The sequence below is a fragment of the Pygocentrus nattereri genome, chromosome 19 (genome assembly GCF_015220715.1).
Source record: "Pygocentrus nattereri isolate fPygNat1 chromosome 19, fPygNat1.pri, whole genome shotgun sequence".
Lineage (NCBI taxonomy): Eukaryota > Metazoa > Chordata > Actinopteri > Characiformes > Serrasalmidae > Pygocentrus > Pygocentrus nattereri.
The window spans coordinates 14,142,216-14,161,137 of NC_051229.1; the positions used below are offsets into that span (position 1 = coordinate 14,142,216).

The following is an 18,922-nucleotide window of genomic DNA, read 5'->3' on the forward strand; positions in this document are numbered from 1 at the left end:
TACATCATCATCATAAAGGCTTATTTTATGGTCTGTATTTTCTGTTTGGATTCCTTTGATATTTACATTCTGTCGGATTTTTGCTGCTAGTGGCTCAATGAAGATGATAAACATTGAGGGAGAGAGTGTGCAACCTTGTCTAGTTCCCCTCTGCAGACTGAAGCTTTGTGAAATAAGATAATTTGTCCTAACCCGTGCATTTGGAGAGCTGTATAATGTTTCGATCCAGTTTATAAAGGATGGGCCAAATCCAAATTTATGTAGAACTGCTAACAGAAATTTCCAATTTACCCTGTCGAATGCTTTCTCTGCATCTAAAGAGACTACTATTTTTTCTAATTTGTTAATGGAACAGTAATCTATTATATTTATTAGTCGGTGTGTGTTATCGGCCGAGTGCCGGCCCTTGATAAAACCTGTTTGGTCCGAATGTATAATATATGGAGTGATTTTTTTCTAATCTTCTTGCGAGAACTTTGCAAATAATTTTAAGGTCTACATTAATAAGAGAGATTGGGCGATAGCTAGATGGAAGTGTTGGGTCTTTGCCTGGTTTAAGAAGCAGGCTAATGTTGGCCGAGTTCATGTTTGGAGAGATTTTTTGGTTATTCTTGATTTGAGTCACCATCCTGAAAAAAGTAGGTTCTAACACAGGCCAAAATTCTTTATAGAATTCTGCTGGGAAACCGTCTGGGCCTGGGGCTTTATTATTTGGACGGTGCTGTATTGCCTTATAGAATTCAGATGATGAAAACAGTGAATCAAGAGTTGTAATCTGATCCTCATTTCATTTAGGAAGATTTATGTCATTAAGAAATTCTTCAATTTCAGCATCAGATGGATTAATCTGTGATGAGTATAAGGCTTCATAAAAGTCTTTAAAGGAGTTATTTATTTGTTGTGGGTCATGAGTAATATTACCGACCGAGTCTTTAATAGAGTGAATAGCTGTTTTTTCTTTATTCAGTTTTAACTGATTGGCCAGGAATTTTCCAGATTTATTTCCATGTTCAAAGTTTTCCAGACGCAACCGCTGCAACATAAATTGTGTCTTCTTATCAAGTATTTCATTTAATTCCAATTTAAGTTTCCTCAGGCTGTTAATTATATTATCTTGTGGTGATACAGCATAGGCATTTTCTAAAGATTTAATTTTCTGTTCCAATTCTAATATAAGTGTTTTTTCTTTATTTTTCTTATGTGCGCAGTAAGAAATTATTTTACCCCGCATTACTGCCTTTCCTGCTTCCCATAGAACACATGGCGATATTTCCGGCAGATTATTTTGTTCTAAGTATATAGCCTACTCTCGTTTAAAATAATTAATGAAATCTTGTTCTTTAAGTAATTTTCACCTTCTTCTCCCTTGAACCAACTCCACGCACATTCCATGAAACAAACCTCAGTGTGCTCATATTGAAATTAATCGAGAAAGTGTCGCGTGCTCACTGAAGATGTGTGTGTGTGTGTGTGGATGTGTATGTGAGTGTACACTGCATGTTGTGTGTCCTGTATAGCATTGTGTGTGTTGTGTAGCAAACATGTTGGACGCAGAAAGAAAAGGAAAGGGTGCTCCAAAGTGACAAATATAACAAAAGAATGAGAGAGAAAAAAAAATTATAATAATAATAAAAATAAAATAAAAATAATAATAATTACTTAACATAAAGTCCACTATGCTGACTGAACCGGCATTAATTGTTATATACAGACATGTAAAAAAAGAAAAAAAAAACAAAGAAGATAGAGAAAAAAGGCGTTTGTATACACAGGTCACCTGATCAGTATAGCCATGGTGTGGTTTCCTGGTCGCGATAGAGCTGTCCGTTTATATAGAGTTTGTCCACCGCGATGATAGCTCGTGAACCTTCTTGAATATGTTTTTTCCGGAGAGGGAACAGGATTTTGCGTCGCTCCAGGATCTCTTTAGGAAACTGATCGTTGACGCTGAAATCCGTTCCTCTCAGCTCCCGTCCGCGGCTCTTCACCAGCTCTTTCTGCTTGAAACGTTCGAATTTGGCTACGATTGGTCTGGGTCTGTGTGCCCCGGGTCGCTTAGCTCCTATACGGTGAACACGATCGAAATTGATGGTTTTTACGGTGTCCTCCGGGAGCTTCAAGTAGGATTGCAAAAACTCCTCGTTTCCGGGTTTTCTTCCGATTTCTCCGGTAGACCCGAAAACACGAGGTTGTCCCTCATGCTGCGGGCCTGGAGCTCGGTGACGGTTTCCCAGATTTTTTTATTCTCCTCCGAGAGCTGGGTCATTCCCTTGGTGAGGGAATTCACCGACTCTCTGAGAGCGGCGTTCTCCACAGCCAGTGCTTCCACCTGCTGTTGGCTGAACTCTACCGACTCCCGGAGAGCCTGAAACTCCTTGTGAAGAATTTCCAAAATAGAGAGGCGAGCGTCGAAACTGGACAGCTTCTTATCAATGGACTCCAAAATGTCCGCCATTTCGCTGGACTGAGAAGAAGCCCCTGGTGAATCTTCTGGGCGACTCCTCTTGGTGGATGGAGCTCCTTTGCTGCTGGACGGAGTGTTGGTTGGTTTTCCCATTACGACTCGGTCGAAACACTCGTCGATGTAAGCTTGCAAACTGTCCAGATCTTCTTCACCGTCCTCCAGTGTACTTCTGGTAGTGAGTAACTTATTAATATAAATTTTATGGCTTTTAAAGTTGTTTTATAACTGTGTTGGCTAAGAAAACTAATCCATGTAGTTTATAGATTACTGACTTGCTGCCTTGCTCAATATTGCCGAGGTTCGCGTTGAGGTCTGCGTTACTACAGCATAGCGTCTTCCTGTTCTCTTCCTCTTCCTGTTCCTGTAGTGAACATTTTTAAGGTCACCAATAGTTGTGAAGTTGGTTCTGGGTTCACGCTTAGCAAGAAAGTTTCTGTGTAATAACACAAAAGTCCTGTAACTTATAACAGTAGAAACATTATTGTGGAATCATTTTTAAAACATTTTAATAACTGACCATCATTGTGAGAGCAACTGTTTAGTAAGTGGCGTAGACACATTTAAGTATTCACATTGTTCTTTAAATTGTCTTGGTTCTATATCCTTCACTGGCCACTTTATTAGGTATATATCTACACTCGTTGTCCAACCTTACAGGTCCACTTACCATATAGGTTGCACTTTGTAGTCCAATTTCTGAGTGATAAAATGAGTAAGTGATGTTCTTTTAGGACAGAGAGGGTCAGTATTACCAAAAAGATGAAAGAAAATACATCTATGATCACTTGTCAGAAGATCTTCACAGCAGATGTGATCAATATCTAACCCCAGAGAAAAAAGGTAGGTCCAAAGTATGTCCACCTGCATAAGTAGCACCTGTAACAAACTGCTTAAAATGAAAAGATTCAACAATATTAAGAAATTCAGTAGCTACACAATCTGTGTCATCATCAATATGCAAATTAAAGTCCCCAAGCAATAACACTTTGTCCAGCTTAATAATGGAGGTCAGAAAGTCAGTAAACTCAAATAAAAACTGACCTGCTGGACCTGGAAGATGATAAATTAAAACACAATACAATGGCTTTAGCCCAACAACTTTAGTCAAATGAGTTCAAAAGTAGATACATGTTCTGTGCTCCCTAACTGAGCAGAATAGTGGTTCTTCCAGATCACTGCAAAACCTCCACCACGCCCAGACAGACATGGAGTCCCAATAAAAGAACGGTCTGAGGGGCGTTGTTGGTTTAAGTGGATAAATTCCATATTCCACTGCCAAGATTCAGTTAAGCATAAAAAATCCATGTTCCTCCTAATGAAAACATCATTTAGAAGGTGAGCCTTATTAGTCACAGAGCGCAAAGCACCCACTGCCCACCGCGATCAAAACCACACCTGAGGCACGTGCGAGGCCGATGCAGACCCACCACAACACCGTGAGTACTGGGCCAGATTAGCCGCAGGTAGGAAGATCTGACGGGGCAGCACTGGCGCCACACAGCGCTGAACTCACCCACCTCCATGCCGGGACAGCTCAACGTTCGACACGTGGTAGCTGGAATACAATACTGGGGATTTAAGGCGCACACTTGTTTCCAGAAACGTTGGGATCTCACTTGAAGACCAGCCCTCATACCTCGCTTTCTCCTACAGTGCTTCTTCATAGTAGTAGATAGTATATAATTCACTCACTTTCTTGGAAGAAATGTCCTTTATCAAGTTTTGATTGAGTTCTTTTTAACTACTCTTTCAATGCACTCTCAATCATCTCATTCTTCAACTTGTGGAAAGGGTCTGAAGCACAACCAACATTACATAATGTTCTTCCATGTGTTGTGTGCAATTACACAAAATCTCTAAATCTTACTGAAAGTTGCTTTAAGTTAAACATACGTTGCCATGCAAAAAAAAGACTAATCACTAATGGTTTTTACTCATGGTTTTGGCCTGATCATAGTCCCAATATTTGGTCTCACAGCAAACACAAACTAGTTAGAGGGCAGGATACACCCTGGACAGGCCACCAGTCTATCACAGGGCATCATGTTAACTCTTAAAATACACAGACACTTTAAAAGGCCACTTATCCTTTGGGGTTGGGGGGGTTGCTGGAGCCTATACCAGCCTTCGATGAAAACATTCTGGTCAGGCCGCCAGTCCATCTCAGGGCATCATGTAAACTCGTGAAATACAGGGAGATTCACTTGAAAGAGGCCCCAAATATTCTGTTGTAACTCCCATTAGAGTGAAGCAATCTGAACCAAAAAATGTTATATACCTTTAATTATGTGCAATCGATTGCATTACATGTGATGCTGGTAGTGATCTTTGTTTTCTGGCAGACACATGATGAGGTACGTCGGTCTGCACCTGGAAGTCGCAAAAGAAGGTTAAACAACGCAATGGTTGTCCAGCACCTGCCTCACTGCATCACCACAGGGACATCCTGGCTTGTTCAAAGCTCCATACTGAGGAGAACATTGCATGTTGTTTCTTTCAGACTACTTCATCCTAGCAAGTTCTTACACCATATTTGGGGCCTCTCACAAGTGAATCTCCTTGTAGATACTGAAAATGTAAAGTGATAAATATCTAAAAATGTATTACATAAGGTATTAAATGTGTGAATGTCCAAAGTATCATAAGCTTGATTCAGTTTAGATCCTTTTCTGTTCTTCATGCTCTTTTTACTCCTTTGTCAGACATATATTATTCACAACCTGCAGCATTTAGAAGTGTTACCAGAAGATAACAGAGCAGTTTAAATGTCTGCAGTGTTGGAGTGACCTTAAACTGTGCAATATCTACAGCTCCTGTGTTTCCTCACCACCTTTTGTCTAAACTTGGCCCTGTTAAATGTGAGCCCACTAGAGTTATTTGGTATCAAAATCCAAATAGTAATGCAATTACAATTATTAATAATTTGTGCAGTTTTTTTCGCTTAGCGCTCAATCAAAAGGTCTGCTTCATGGAGTCACATCTTACCTAACACTTCAGTAGCATTGTGTGGTACCCTCCATTGCAGTGGTCTCCAACTTGGGTCCTGGAGAGCTACATTCCTGCAGCGTCTAGTTCCAACCACAATCAACCACAGCTAATTAACTTCTTCAGACGTTCCTGATAGGCTGGATTAGTGTAATATTCTTTGAATAATATGTATGTATGTATGTATGTATGTATGTATGTATGTATATGTAGCTTTATGAACCTCAGACATTGGGCATGATGACCTTATGTGTCGTGCGGCAGATCCAGAGCATCAGTTCTATTAGCAGTACTCTAAGGAGATCATACAAGCTATGTGTGTACAGTTTAACTCTGTGTCAGTAAAGGGTTCAACTTTAAAGTAGCTGAGTTCACTAATTACAATGGCTGTCTGACATTTCTGGACATATGTGTTTCCTTTCTGCAAGACATTTAAATACTGCAGTCTGGTAAATGGTCTTGGTCAGTAAAAATAGCTGAACTTTCACACCTCAGTGTGGCATGTTTTTGCATTTTGCTTTATGAAGTAGAAGGACTGCCCCTCCTGCAGTAACAGCTTCAGAGTAGGTAGATGACACAAGCAACAGTGGGAAGATTAGTAGGTGAAAAGCAGATGAACTGAACTTAGATTATAAATGCATTACTGAAAGATAATTCAAAATACATGAAACAAGATGTGTCTCTCTTTAGTTTAGTTAGTACAGCAAATATAAGCAATGCTGACTTACACATACACCATATGTCCAAAAGTTTGTAGACACCTGCTCATCCAGCATTTCTTCTGAAATTGGGGGTATTAGTAGAGAGTTTGTCCCATTTATTACAGTCTACTCTTCTTCAAATGCTTTACAGTAGATGTTGGAACATTGATGTGAGAATTTGACTGCATTCAGCCACAAGAGCATTAGTGAAGGTCAGGTACTGATGTTGTGTTTTGCATGCCATTTCAGTAGTAACAGCTTCTGAGAAGGTTAGTGACTCAAGTGAAGGAAAGCAACAGAAGTAATTCACACATGATCTGAAATGCTGATGAACTAAACTATTTGAATTGTGTACATTAGATAATAAAATGTATCTTATTTGACAGCATGTGTACATGTACATGTACTTTAGGTTAAACATAAAGTTTTCAGTGAAATTGCAGCAATGTAAATACCAGGCTCATCTGGATTCTACTGGCTGTAGGCCTGGGGCTTCTGCTGATTTTGACCATCATTATAACCTGTATGTTGGCAAAAAAATGCAGTAAGTAATGATTATCTTACATTTTCTCACAGATTGTTTTTTAGCATGCTTTTAAAATGTTGCTATTGTAAAGGACAGGATTAAAAACGAATAACAATGTTACTGTTGTGCTATCTTGTGTATTATGAATATTGTGTTATTACATAAGTATACGTAGGCCACTAATTCTTTAATATCTCCCTCTAACAGATGGAAATCAAACAGAGAGCAGAGGGAGGGTCAGTAACTCTGCAGTTCACATAGTCAGTATTGAGGTTCTGGTGCATTTTTGCTGTTGGTGCAGTAGTTAGTGTTGTGCCTCTTTTGCATCAGACTTGTCATTTTGAAAGCTTGTTTGTTTTTAGAAAATGAATATAATACTTTTATGTGCCCTTTTTGATCATCTAGTTTTGACTTTGTTTAAAATCACATTTGTGTGTGTGAAACAGACACTTATGACTGAAGCCCAGTGATGTACAGTGCTGTGAATCATAGTAAGAAAAATGTTAAGGCTTTATTTTTCACACACATCTGTATACCAGGGGTGTAGACATGGGTAGGCCTACATTGATCACTATATTGATTAAGTCCAATCAAATGCTGAAACGATATTTATGATGTTGCATTTTTTGGGGTAATTATTTATTTATTTTTATCCATTTTCAAAGTTGCATTTTTTGTTTCACAAATACTACAATGGGCTTTGGCATCAAAGGTAAAACACAAATGGTCCATAAACATTTTCACGCCTGCTATGGCAGTAATTAGCCTATGATGATTAGGTTTAGGTGTTGTTCCTCTTCTTTGTACATCTCAGCTGTCAGATTATACCCCACTTATGTCGTCTTCATTGGGCACAAATAGTCTCTGTGGTGAGTGGACACATGCTTTTATTAAACGCATTGCACTGCCTAAACTACTGCTGCATGCAAATGGTATTTGATTACTGAAACATTAAGAGATTAAGTTACTGAGTATATTTTGTCCACAGTCTTCATCTGCATTGGATCATGAGTGGACATTAGCTGGTTGAAAGCTACACTATATTTCCAAAAGTATTCGGTCGTCTGCCTTCACACGCATATGAAATTGAGTGAGATCCCATTCTTAATCCATAGGGTTTAATATTATGTCGGCCGACCCTTTGCAGCTATAACAGGTTCAACTCTTCTGGGAAGGTTTTCCACAGGGTTAAGGAATGTGTTTATAGGAATTTTTGACCATTCTACCAGAAGCCCATTTGTGAGGTCAGACACTGCTGTTGGATGAGAAGACCTGGCTTGCAATCTCCATTCTAATTCATCCCAAAGGTGTTCTGTCAGGTTGAGGTCAGGACTCTGTGTAGGCCCGTCAAGGTCTTCCACACCAAACTCGCTCATCCACGTCTTAATGGACCTTGCTTTGTGCACTGGTGCACAGTCATGACAAAAGAGGAAAGGACTATCTTCAAACTGTTCCCACAAAGTTGGGAGCATGAAATTGTCCAAAATCTCTTGGTCTGCTGAAGTATTAAGAGTTCCTTTAACTGGAACTAAGGGGCCGAGCCCAGCTCCTGAAAAACAACCCCACACTATAAATCCCCCTTCACTGAACCTTACACTTGGCACAATGCAGTCAGACATGAACTATTCTCCCGGCAACCAGTAAACCCAGACTCGTCCATCGGATTGCCAGATTGAGAAGCGTGATTCATCACTCCAGAGAACACGTCTCCACTGCTCTAGAGTCCAGTGGCGGCGCTTTACTCCACTGCTTTCAGCGCTTTGCATTGCGCTTGGTGATGTAAGGCTTGGATGCATCTGCTCGACCATGGAAACTAATTCCATGAAGCTGTTTATCCTGATCTTGAGCTAATCTGAAGGCCAAATGAAGTATGGAGGTCTCTAGCGATTGACTCTGTAGAAAGTTGGTGACCTCTGCGCACTATGCACCTCAGCATCTGCTGACCCAGTCATTTTATGTGGCCTACCACTTCGTGGCTGAGTTGCTGTCATTCCCAGTTGCTTCCACTTTGTTATAATACCACTGACAGTTAACTTGGAATATTTAGTTGAGAGGAAATTTCACGACTGGACAGCACAGCTGGGATCCTATCATGGTACCACGCTGGAACTCACTGAACTCCAGAGAGCGACCCATTCTTTCACAAATGTTTGTAGAAGCAGTCTGCATGCCTAGGTGCTTGGTTTTATACACCTGTGATTGGAACACCTGAAATCAATGATTTTAATGAATACTTTTGGAAATATAGTGTATAAGTGTTTATGAGAAACAATATAACTTTGATCTCAACCTTATTAAGCATTTAGTTTAACTGATGAAAGATCACTCAAGGAGGTAGGAGCGAGAGATCCTTTTTTATTTCTAACCCTGTCCTATTTTCCAGCTCTCTCAGGCAATCAGAGATGATGAGGTGATCTACAGCTCTAAGGTTTTGGAATAAGAGGTGAGAGAGTCTCAGAGTGAGGGTCAACAGCTGTGAAATGGTCCGTAATGGACTATTATTCAATTGAATAGTTCAGTGAAAAATCAATGATACCCAAATGTTGTTGATTGGCCAATCAGTGTTTGGTGTCCCAAAAACTACTTGGGTGACATGAGCAAGGCAAGACAAGACAAGCTTATTTATATAAGCACATTTCATACACAAAGGTAATTCAATATACTTATTGCTTAGTGCTTAAGTGCTTAAGAGTGGAAATCAATAAAAATACAAAGTTGCTTAAAATCATTAAATGGGGAATTAAAAGGAAGTACAAAGTACATAAAAATAAGAATATAACTTTTAACAAAGTTAATATGAAAAGGCTTAAATGTTTTTGAAATGATCTTATTAAGGCTAATGTGCAGTAAAATAGATGTTTAGAGCTCAATCATGAGCAGATGAAAAGAGGAATGTTTTAAATGTGCAGTTAAAAATCATTAAACTTGAAAATTAAGAAGCAAACCTCAGACACCAAACACATTTTTGCCTTTAAGCACTTTTGGGGTCAGGTGAAAATTGTGTACATTTGATTTGTTTTTTTTCTTTTGTGTGTTCTGATTTCAGGTGTAAGGAGGGGGTTTCTGGCCAGGTCTCTTACAATGAAGATACTGCAATGCAAGACATCTTACAATGAATTTGTACTATATCTCATATAATTATGATGAAAATGGTTTTGTTCTAAGACTTTAGCTTAAGGTTTTTACTTCCTCTTGATTCACACTTTCTATCTGTAAAATGCCCTTTAGAATTACCTGCAGCTACACTGCTTATACAAATGTAAAGTTAAAGGAATGGATTGCTGAAAAATGTCGTCGACAAGACAGGTTTTGTGTCCAAATACTGTTTCTTTAGTTTAGCTCAGGAGCTACAAGGTTAATATTGCTAACAATCATTTACATTTATGGCATTTGGCTGATGCTCTTATGCAGGGCGACTTACAATTTGATCATTTTACACAGATAGGCCAAGGCGGTGTTAGGAGTCTTGCCCAAGAACTCTTATTGGTATAGTGTAGGGTGTTTGCCCAGGTGGGGATTGAACCCCAGTCTACAGTGTAGAAGGCAGAGGTGTTAACCGCTACACTATCCCAACCAAACACTAAAAATCAATAGATCACCCAAATCTTTTCCATAAATACATCCTTAACATGTCTCTCAAACCCTTCAAACCACATCTAGGTCTTCATTAAAGTTCAGACTTGATGATGTGGTTTAGGACACAGAATGACTGTAGCTGAATGCTGTAGACCTCCACTTTACAGGTGTTGTGCTGAATTCCGAATAACCTACAAAGTCCAGCTCCTCTTTGTACACCGGACGCTACGTTAGTCATTCTGTTTCAATTGTTAAACTTAAATCTTCAGGTCAAAAACTCAAGATTGACACTCATTTATATAAAATCACTACTGTCTTTTAGTGTTTGTTAGCAATGTTAGCCGCATAGATCCAGTGCTAAATGAAAGAAGCAAAATTTGGGCAACAAATATGTCTTGGCTCATTGCTCTTTTTTCTGTCATAAGTGTTTTGTTGAGATATTTGTTATGACATTACATGTTTGGAGTGAATATATGATTAACACATTTCTCAGTAGCCTATAAAGCATTTAAAAAGCTGATGTGTTATATGTAAAATTTGTTCTGATTGATTAAAATCCATCTGTTTATTTTACCTTAGTAATTAAATATGAAGTTTAAATAATTACAATTTCACTTCATTGCGCAGATTTTCAATCTTAGGTTATAAAGTCTACAAGGATGTTTCACATTTACTTCTAGGTTTAAAACATTTTTCAAGTTTACATTGAACATCAGATGTGAATTAAAATAAAAAAATAAAATTTAGAAATACGTATTAAAAGTTAAAACAACTGAAATGTTTGAAATCCTTAAGCATCACCAGACTTATTACACACTTACTCACTCACTTCTACAATCAGTAAGTATTTTCATGTTGACTGAAGGAACATTTTTACAATGTGTGAGCTCAAAAGTCACCAGTCCTTCTGTCACTTATACTGAAGTAGCTGATAATCAATGAGAGTTTGTGCATCTCATGATGGTTTTACTAGTGAATTCACTTTTCTACCACTGGGGGTTTCTGCATATGCATTATAGTTCTGCATGTAAGTTGTAAATCATGCGCATACCATGAGTAACCATGAGTAACCATGAGAAACCTTGAGTATGTGAGGTTTACATACAAAACTGAGCGCACACACACACATGAGAAATGAGCCTCCTGAAACGTACACTAATCTTTATTATAGCTCCACATTAGTAAATCACTTCCATTTTACGTACAAAACTTGAACATTTCTGAAGAAATTATTTCTGTCTGATTGAAGTTTACAGTTTCCCAACAAGAATGACAAACAAAAGTGAGGATCATAGTTCTGCGTATGTCACTTAAAGAGCAGTGGGTCACTTCAGAGGTGATGCAAATATGCTCCTGTTCCAATTTCATATTTGGAAAGATTACATACACAAAAAAACAATGAAGTTCACAATGTAAAACATCAGATATTGTGTTTTGGTACTGTTTGTAATTTAATACACTTCAACAGAATTTGCTAATCACTGCTCTGTTTTATTGCCATTTCACATACGGTCCCAACAAGTTCTGGAATTAGGTTTATATATTAAATTTGGGATGAGAGGAACCGTTGCAGTTAATAGAGAATAGTGGTGACGTGAACTGATTGCTGGGTTTAAGTGAGACTCTACTGGCTGAGATTTTAGTGTGTAGTCTGGGTTGGAGTTTGTTCACAGAGACCAATAAAAGCAGAAACAGCAGTCAAAACAGGAGCTCATGAAGCAAGAAGATGAAGAAATACGTTCTAAACTGACATTGCTGATGAACCTGTTGCCCACAACAGAAGCTCAGATGCAAAAGCTGCAGTGTTGTAGCTTCTTAATTATCGACACCTCCAGGATCTCAGCGTTTGTGGAATCATTCAGTTGTGTGAAAGACAGAACTGCTGTGACTCTCTGAAACAAAACAAAGCAGGAATAAATCACCACCTGTATAAATTCACAAACTGAGGAATCAGACTGTCAGTTTATATCTTGTGATGATGATGATGACAGATTCTGTAATGTGTTATAATTGCGTCACTGGGGGGTTCAGACAGCAAGAGGAGTTACACTCATAAGACTGGGAGTGAGAAAATAGCAGAAAAGGCCGAAGCAGAAGCTACAATAGTGTGCTCTTTGCTGGCAGGTGGTGGCGACAGACTGATTCCTTACAAATGCATCCCTTATAGTCTGTGATGCTTTCATTTCTGCATGTAAATTATTATAACATTCAGTCTAGCTGCAGAGAGTAAGCAGGGCCTGTCAGTCAGTAACAGTCAGCAATAAATGAAGGGTTTTGCAAACGCGTCATAGCTCACTGTTAAGAATTAGAATTCTTGTTATATCATGTTGTATCTTAACTTTTATGATGTGGTAGGATTTTTTCCTAAATGCAATATTGTGATAATTTTAGAATCTTTGATAAAAGTTAGAGAAGTATTGTGATGTATTTTAACAGTACGAGTCTGCTTAGTATTGATGTGGCAATTAATATGTAAAAAACGCACCATAAGTACTGACCAATAGTGACTCATTCTCTTCAGTATTTTTAATATGGTTTTCTACTCACTTGGGTTTCTCAGTGCCAGAACATGTAGTTTCCTCTGTAGAGAAAGGAATAAAGAAATGAAAATTTAATAGATTCTGAAAGCTGTCATTCACGCCATATTAAATAGTAATAATAATAATAATAATAATAATAATACATGTAATATATATATATATATAAATATAATGTTCTTATCATATCTGTCTGTATATATATATATATATACATATATACACACACAATTATATATATATATATATATATATTTATATATTTATTCCTGCTTTGTTTTGTGTATATATATATATATATATATATATATATATATATATATATATATATATATATATATATAAAATATACACCTTGTATCTCCATTTTTGTCATTTTTCATATTTGACATGATTTCAAAGTACTTGTGGTCCTATTTATTGTGTGTAAATTTCATGAAGATTGAACCAACAGAAATGACCTAAAATTACTTGGAAATACATCTGGTTCCATTGTCTTACATTAAAAGTACAGTATGTTTTTTCCTTCTCCTGTAAACCTACCATTTTGGAGATATGAGGATTTGATCTGACAACAAGTCTCTCTCCCTCTCTCTCTCTCTCTCTCTCTCTCACACTCATATAAATATATATATATATATATATATATATATATATATATATATATATATATAGAGAGAGAGAGAGAGAGAGAGAGAGAGAGAGAGAGAGAGAGAGAGAGAGAGAGAGAGAGAGAGAGAGAGAGAGAGAGAGAGGGGGGGGGGGAGAGAGAGAGAGAGAGAAAGAGACAGACACTGTATATATATATATATATATATATATGAGAGGGAGAGAGAGAGAGAGAAATTGGCTGCTGCCAACAGCGCTCGAGCCCTGTGCAACAACTAGAGGCACAAGAGTGACCGCACCTGGAGTGGTCATACTTTCCTGAGTTTCCTGACTGCTTAAAGTTGTAGCCACAGCTGTTTCTAACATAAGAGAAGAAGAGAGAAGAAACAAAGTGGTGTGAGTGGAACAACATTACAGCTTGATGATCAGCAGGTATGAACAGTATTTCTGATACATGTGATCTTACTTGAAGGTCTTTCAGTGACAGTGAGGTGAACAGTAACTCCCACATCTCCTGCACTGAACCAGTACCAGCCAGCATCACTCTTCTGCACTCCCCTCATCTCCACACTGACAGATCCTTTTCTATCATCACTGACCAGCACTGCTGAATTCTGGGATGTGGTAGTCCTCCCCACTGTGAAGCAGCTCCAGTCTTTAAATCTGCACCACTTCTTCTGTTTATTCTTATATTCAGCACTGATGAGACACTGGACACTGACACTGCCCCCTTCCTGATCACTCACTCTGCTGTTCATCACTAACACAGCAGGATCTAAATAAAGAGGCAGAGAATGAGTCGTATAAATACATCCTCCATCATAAATAACACGTCTAAGTTACAGTGAACAGATTCTACTTCACACAGAGAGACGTCTTACCTGAACTGACCGTCAGGTACACATAATCACCGTCATCTGATCCACCACTAATTTCCACAGCACACCAATAATATCCAGAGTCAGAGTCTTGGAGGCTGTTTAGTTCCACAGTAAACATATTCTGGGTTGGATGATCAGTGACTGATGTTCTTCCACTTGTGTTTGTATAGGCTACTATTTTACAGAGGAGCCAGTCCTGCCCTTTACACCAGTATTTACGGTTTGATTTGCATTTCTCATCATAAAAACATGGAATAGTGAGAGATCCTCCACGTTTTACAGTTAAATTCTTCAGTGTCTTCAGGCTCTCAGAATCTGCAGAACAGAAGCCAATTAATTCAGCATTACTGTAGAACTACTTCAGAGGAAAGATAGGAGGAAGGAGAAGATTTTTATGTGATACAACTACAGATGGGAGTCGCAACACTGTACACTGAAATGGGCTGATGGGGTTGTGCTTGCTTGAAGTATTTCCATTGCATACATGAAAAATGGGCTTCTAGCTGCTTTTGTTGCATAATAATAATAATAAATAATAATAATAATAATATGTGAGTAAATGATCTACTATGATCATCATATCTTCATCAGTATATGCATCTGATATCTAAACATTGAGCTGGAACGTCTTTTTTCAGTCTGCACATGTTGTTAATACATGAGGATGTGTGGTCTAAAAAACCTCTGCTAAACCCAAACCAACCTCTGACTTGTAAAGTATTATTTCAGGCTTTACTGGGCAAATCACAGCAGCACACAGACTTTGTATTAGCATGTTTTTATCTCTTTACTCAGTAAGGCTACATCTCTCAAATGTAACAAAATTCTTACATAGTGTAGCTTTAAATTCTAAATCAGCAAGAAAATCATTGAATTGTAACGGGGAGTGAGGAGGCGGACACACATGTTGAGATAAGCGACTTATCATGGGCAAATCCAGGGTCACACTCAAAACGGTCCAGGATCAATGAGCCAACATGGATAGATCGGGGACCAGACAAACCAGAATCAAACAAACACCAGTACAACCAACAACACAGACAGAGATTCAAACAACAAACAAAGACCAGCAAGGACAAGGGGCAAACACTGGGCTTAAATACACATGGAAAATGGGGGACAGGTGGAAAACAGTCAGAAGACAATCAGGGGCGGAGTCACGACACGAGGGGACTAAACCAAAACACGAACACATGGACAGGACTTATAGGGGGGGCCAATCGTGACATGAATCACTAAATCAATAAACACTTACATTTTTAAATATAAAATATCTCAAGATGAAGAATAAATGATAACTGCAGTGTTTTAAGAAGGTACAGAAGTTTAAGTTTAAGTGATACTTTTTTAATCCCACAAACGGGGAAATTCCACCTCTGCATTTAACCCATCCGTGAACTGATACATCACATACACACACTAGTGAAGATACACACACACTAGGGGGCAGTGAGCACTTGCCCGGAGTGGTGGGCAGCCCTATCTACAGTGCCAATAACAAGTGTTTTTCTATTGGTTTTGTCTGTTATTCTAGGCAACACATTTATAACAGGCAATTTCCTGTAACATTTAAAGTGATACGATACTAAAAAAGAACTCCAACAGGTGAGAATCATCATCTGCGTGAATGAAAATTTATTTTTCAAAATTACTTCCTGAATTCAATTCTCTGCTACAGAATCGTGGCTCCCTCAAACTGCACCCCACCAGAAAGAGGTGTAAAAATGCCCAGCAGGAGGTGATTTGATCAAATACAAGCTTTTAAGCAATTTATTCAAATTCCTCCCTCCATTATTAACCTGTTATTTTCATTAAAAATGCATTATTCATCGCAAAGTGAAGAAAATGGGTCCATTACGTTGGGCTAATGATAGAAACAGGAAAAATACAGCTCTGATCTTACCTGAGATACAGAGGAGCAACACAAAGAGAATTAAAGAACTCATGACTGAGTAAAAGTACGGGTTTCTGTAAGAGGCGCCAGTGAAAAATAATCTTCCTGCCTCTGAGTGAAGCAGCTTGACTGCAGTGCAGTTCCTGTTTTTTTTTAATCTACTCTACCCCCACCCCCTCACCCCCACTCCCGCCCCCTACTCTCTACCTCTACCGTCTCTTGCTGTTATTGACTGTGTTATAAGGCAGAATCCCACTTTAATGGATGGTGCATGAATGGATGGATAGCTGGGTGGATGGATACTTGGCTGGTTGGATGCTTAGTTGGATGGCTGGATGGATGGATGGATGGATGGATGGATGGATGGATGGATGGATGGACACTTGGTTGGTTGGATGCTTAGTTGGATGGATGGATGGATGGATGGATGGATGGACAGATGGATGTATGAATGGATAGATGGATGCTTGGTTGGTTGGATGGATGGATGGATGGATGGATGGATGGATGCTTAATTGATTGGTTGGATGCTTGGATGGATGGATGGATGGATGGATGGATGGTGGATGAATGGATGGATAGATGGTTGGATAACACTTTGAGCTGCCACTGGTATGAAAAGTGCTCTATAAAAAAAGAGATTATTAATAAATTATAGTATATTTTTGCTTTTGGGATATGCTACATTACATTAGAACAGAAATAGATGTAGACTCAATTTTATTCAAATTTAACAAGAATTCCAAGGGAATTATTTCTCATTAAGAAAAATATTTAGTCTCTCTCTCTCTCTCTCTCTCTCTCTCTCTCTCTCTCTCTCTGTCTCTCATATAGATGTTTTGCTCACCCTTCTTTATCAGGATGCCAGTAATTCTGTAGACTGTAAAGAAACAAGCTTGTGAACACTTTAAATAGTCACAATGGGTGTGCTCTGCCTCCTGCTGGACTGATTCCGAACTGCATCAGTCCTGATCACTTAACCCCTCAGTTCAGTACAGAGAAGACGAATTCTGTTGCTGTTAAAATGTCACAGGTTACTCAGGTACACTTTGATTTACCAGCATCTTTACTGAAACAGCTGGTCTACAGAATTTATCTTCATTACCTCTCTAGTGAATCGTGAACAGAGTTAGGAGAGCTCATCTATTACAGATCACTCATCACATCTCTCAAACTCAAATAGGATTACTTTACTTACTACAACCTGGAAAAAGTAATCACAATATTTATTAGTTTATTTATTAATTATATTATAACTGTATGATATATTTAAGTATAGTATTAACTTAGAAATGTGGCTTCAGGACTGAACATTAGCTTTCGTTAGGATAATTAAAGTAGCTAATAAGTTAGCAAACAAGCAAGGATAAGTTTAACGTTTTCTCTTAAATACCCCTCATTTTCATGAGTTCATTTCACAGGAAAGGTTGCATGGTTGAATGGTGTCTCCACGTTAAAGTGCAGGTTTGCCTACATTTACCACATTTTTGTTTTGTTCACCATGATGGTGTTGCAATTATTTGAAATTGTTCAAATCAATTATATTTTTGTTGATGCTGCTAAATTTGCTGGTCAACAACAATGTAATGGTTTGGATCTAGAGGTCTCATTTGTGGTGAAGGTACACTGTAAAAGATCCAACTTGTCTTTAGTTCTCGAAACTAAAGTAAGAATGTAATTTGAACTAAAAAAAAAAAGTCGGGGTTGTTCACATATCATCTTAAGTAATTTCAATAAATTCAGCTCCAATGTATTCCTAACTTTTTTTCCTTTGTTGATGTAACTTAAAATTTTACGTTTCTTGTCTACTGTACTAACTAGTTTAATTAACGCATGCGCACTTCAAGTTAGTAGCGTTTGCTAAGGGGTTTTGCTAGTTGTTTAGGTACACCTGCCTAAGGTATGGAGTAAATTTTTAGTAGTCAGTCATGTTGCAGATAAATTCATTTATTTTCACGACATTTCTCAACATTGTATACTTAAAGGGTCGAAGTAATGCTTGAGGTTAAAATCAAATGTTTCAATATTATAAGCAGAATAACACTTATATTTGACTATACACCCAGCTCTCGACAAAATATGACATCTTGTATAAACAGGCCACATAAAATGTTATTTTCAAATAAGTCCCTTTCAACAAAGTTTTAATGTGTGTTAATGGTCTCATTTCCACTAAAGGCCAATGTAGCTAATAAGGTATAGCAGTGTTAGCATAGTGCTAAATATATGCAGAAGTTTCTTATATTAGTCTTGTAGTGTATGAGTAAAGGACAGAACTGTCAAAGAATTATTACGAAACGTCGTAAACGTCCTGATTCTGATGTAGCAACAAAGCAAGTGGAAAAATAAACCACAGCCGGCCTAACGAGTCCACACAGTTAAGACCATAGCTAGCTAGCTAGTTAGATAGCAACAATATAACCGGCAGTGGAAAAGAGGCCTACCGCCCCACGCCGCTGTGGATGCGTTAGGCAATCTAACAGTTAGCCTCATTAGCCTAACGCACCCACACCAGCGCTGTACAGTGCGGTGCGCGCTACCGTCCTGCCCCGGCGTGGACGCGTTAGGCTAATGTAGCTAGTGCAGGCTAAGTGAGCTAGTGTTAGCTAGCTAGCTACATTACTTAGCTAGCTATTGAAGCCGTAATTCGCCCGTTTGTGTCGTGTAAGTTAATATGCATGCAGAAACCACTCGTCTTAACCCAGGTCAAAAAGGACATTTTATAGATCCTGTCCTCTTCACCTCCCGC

General features: G+C 38.4%; 1 long non-coding RNA gene and 1 pseudogene across 1 annotated transcript; one reads left to right on the top strand and one right to left on the bottom strand.

Moving 5' to 3' along the window:
* LOC119261604 overlaps positions 1-16,262 on the bottom strand; it is a 42,725-nt pseudogene extending 26,463 nt beyond the window's left edge.
* LOC108415763 lies at positions 1,829-10,126 on the top strand. The gene is made up of 3 exons (XR_001857067.2): positions 1,829-6,936; positions 9,060-9,119; positions 9,723-10,126. It is a non-coding gene; the product is annotated as an uncharacterized LOC108415763 (long non-coding RNA).
* Positions 16,263-18,922: the final 2,660 nt, after the last annotated feature.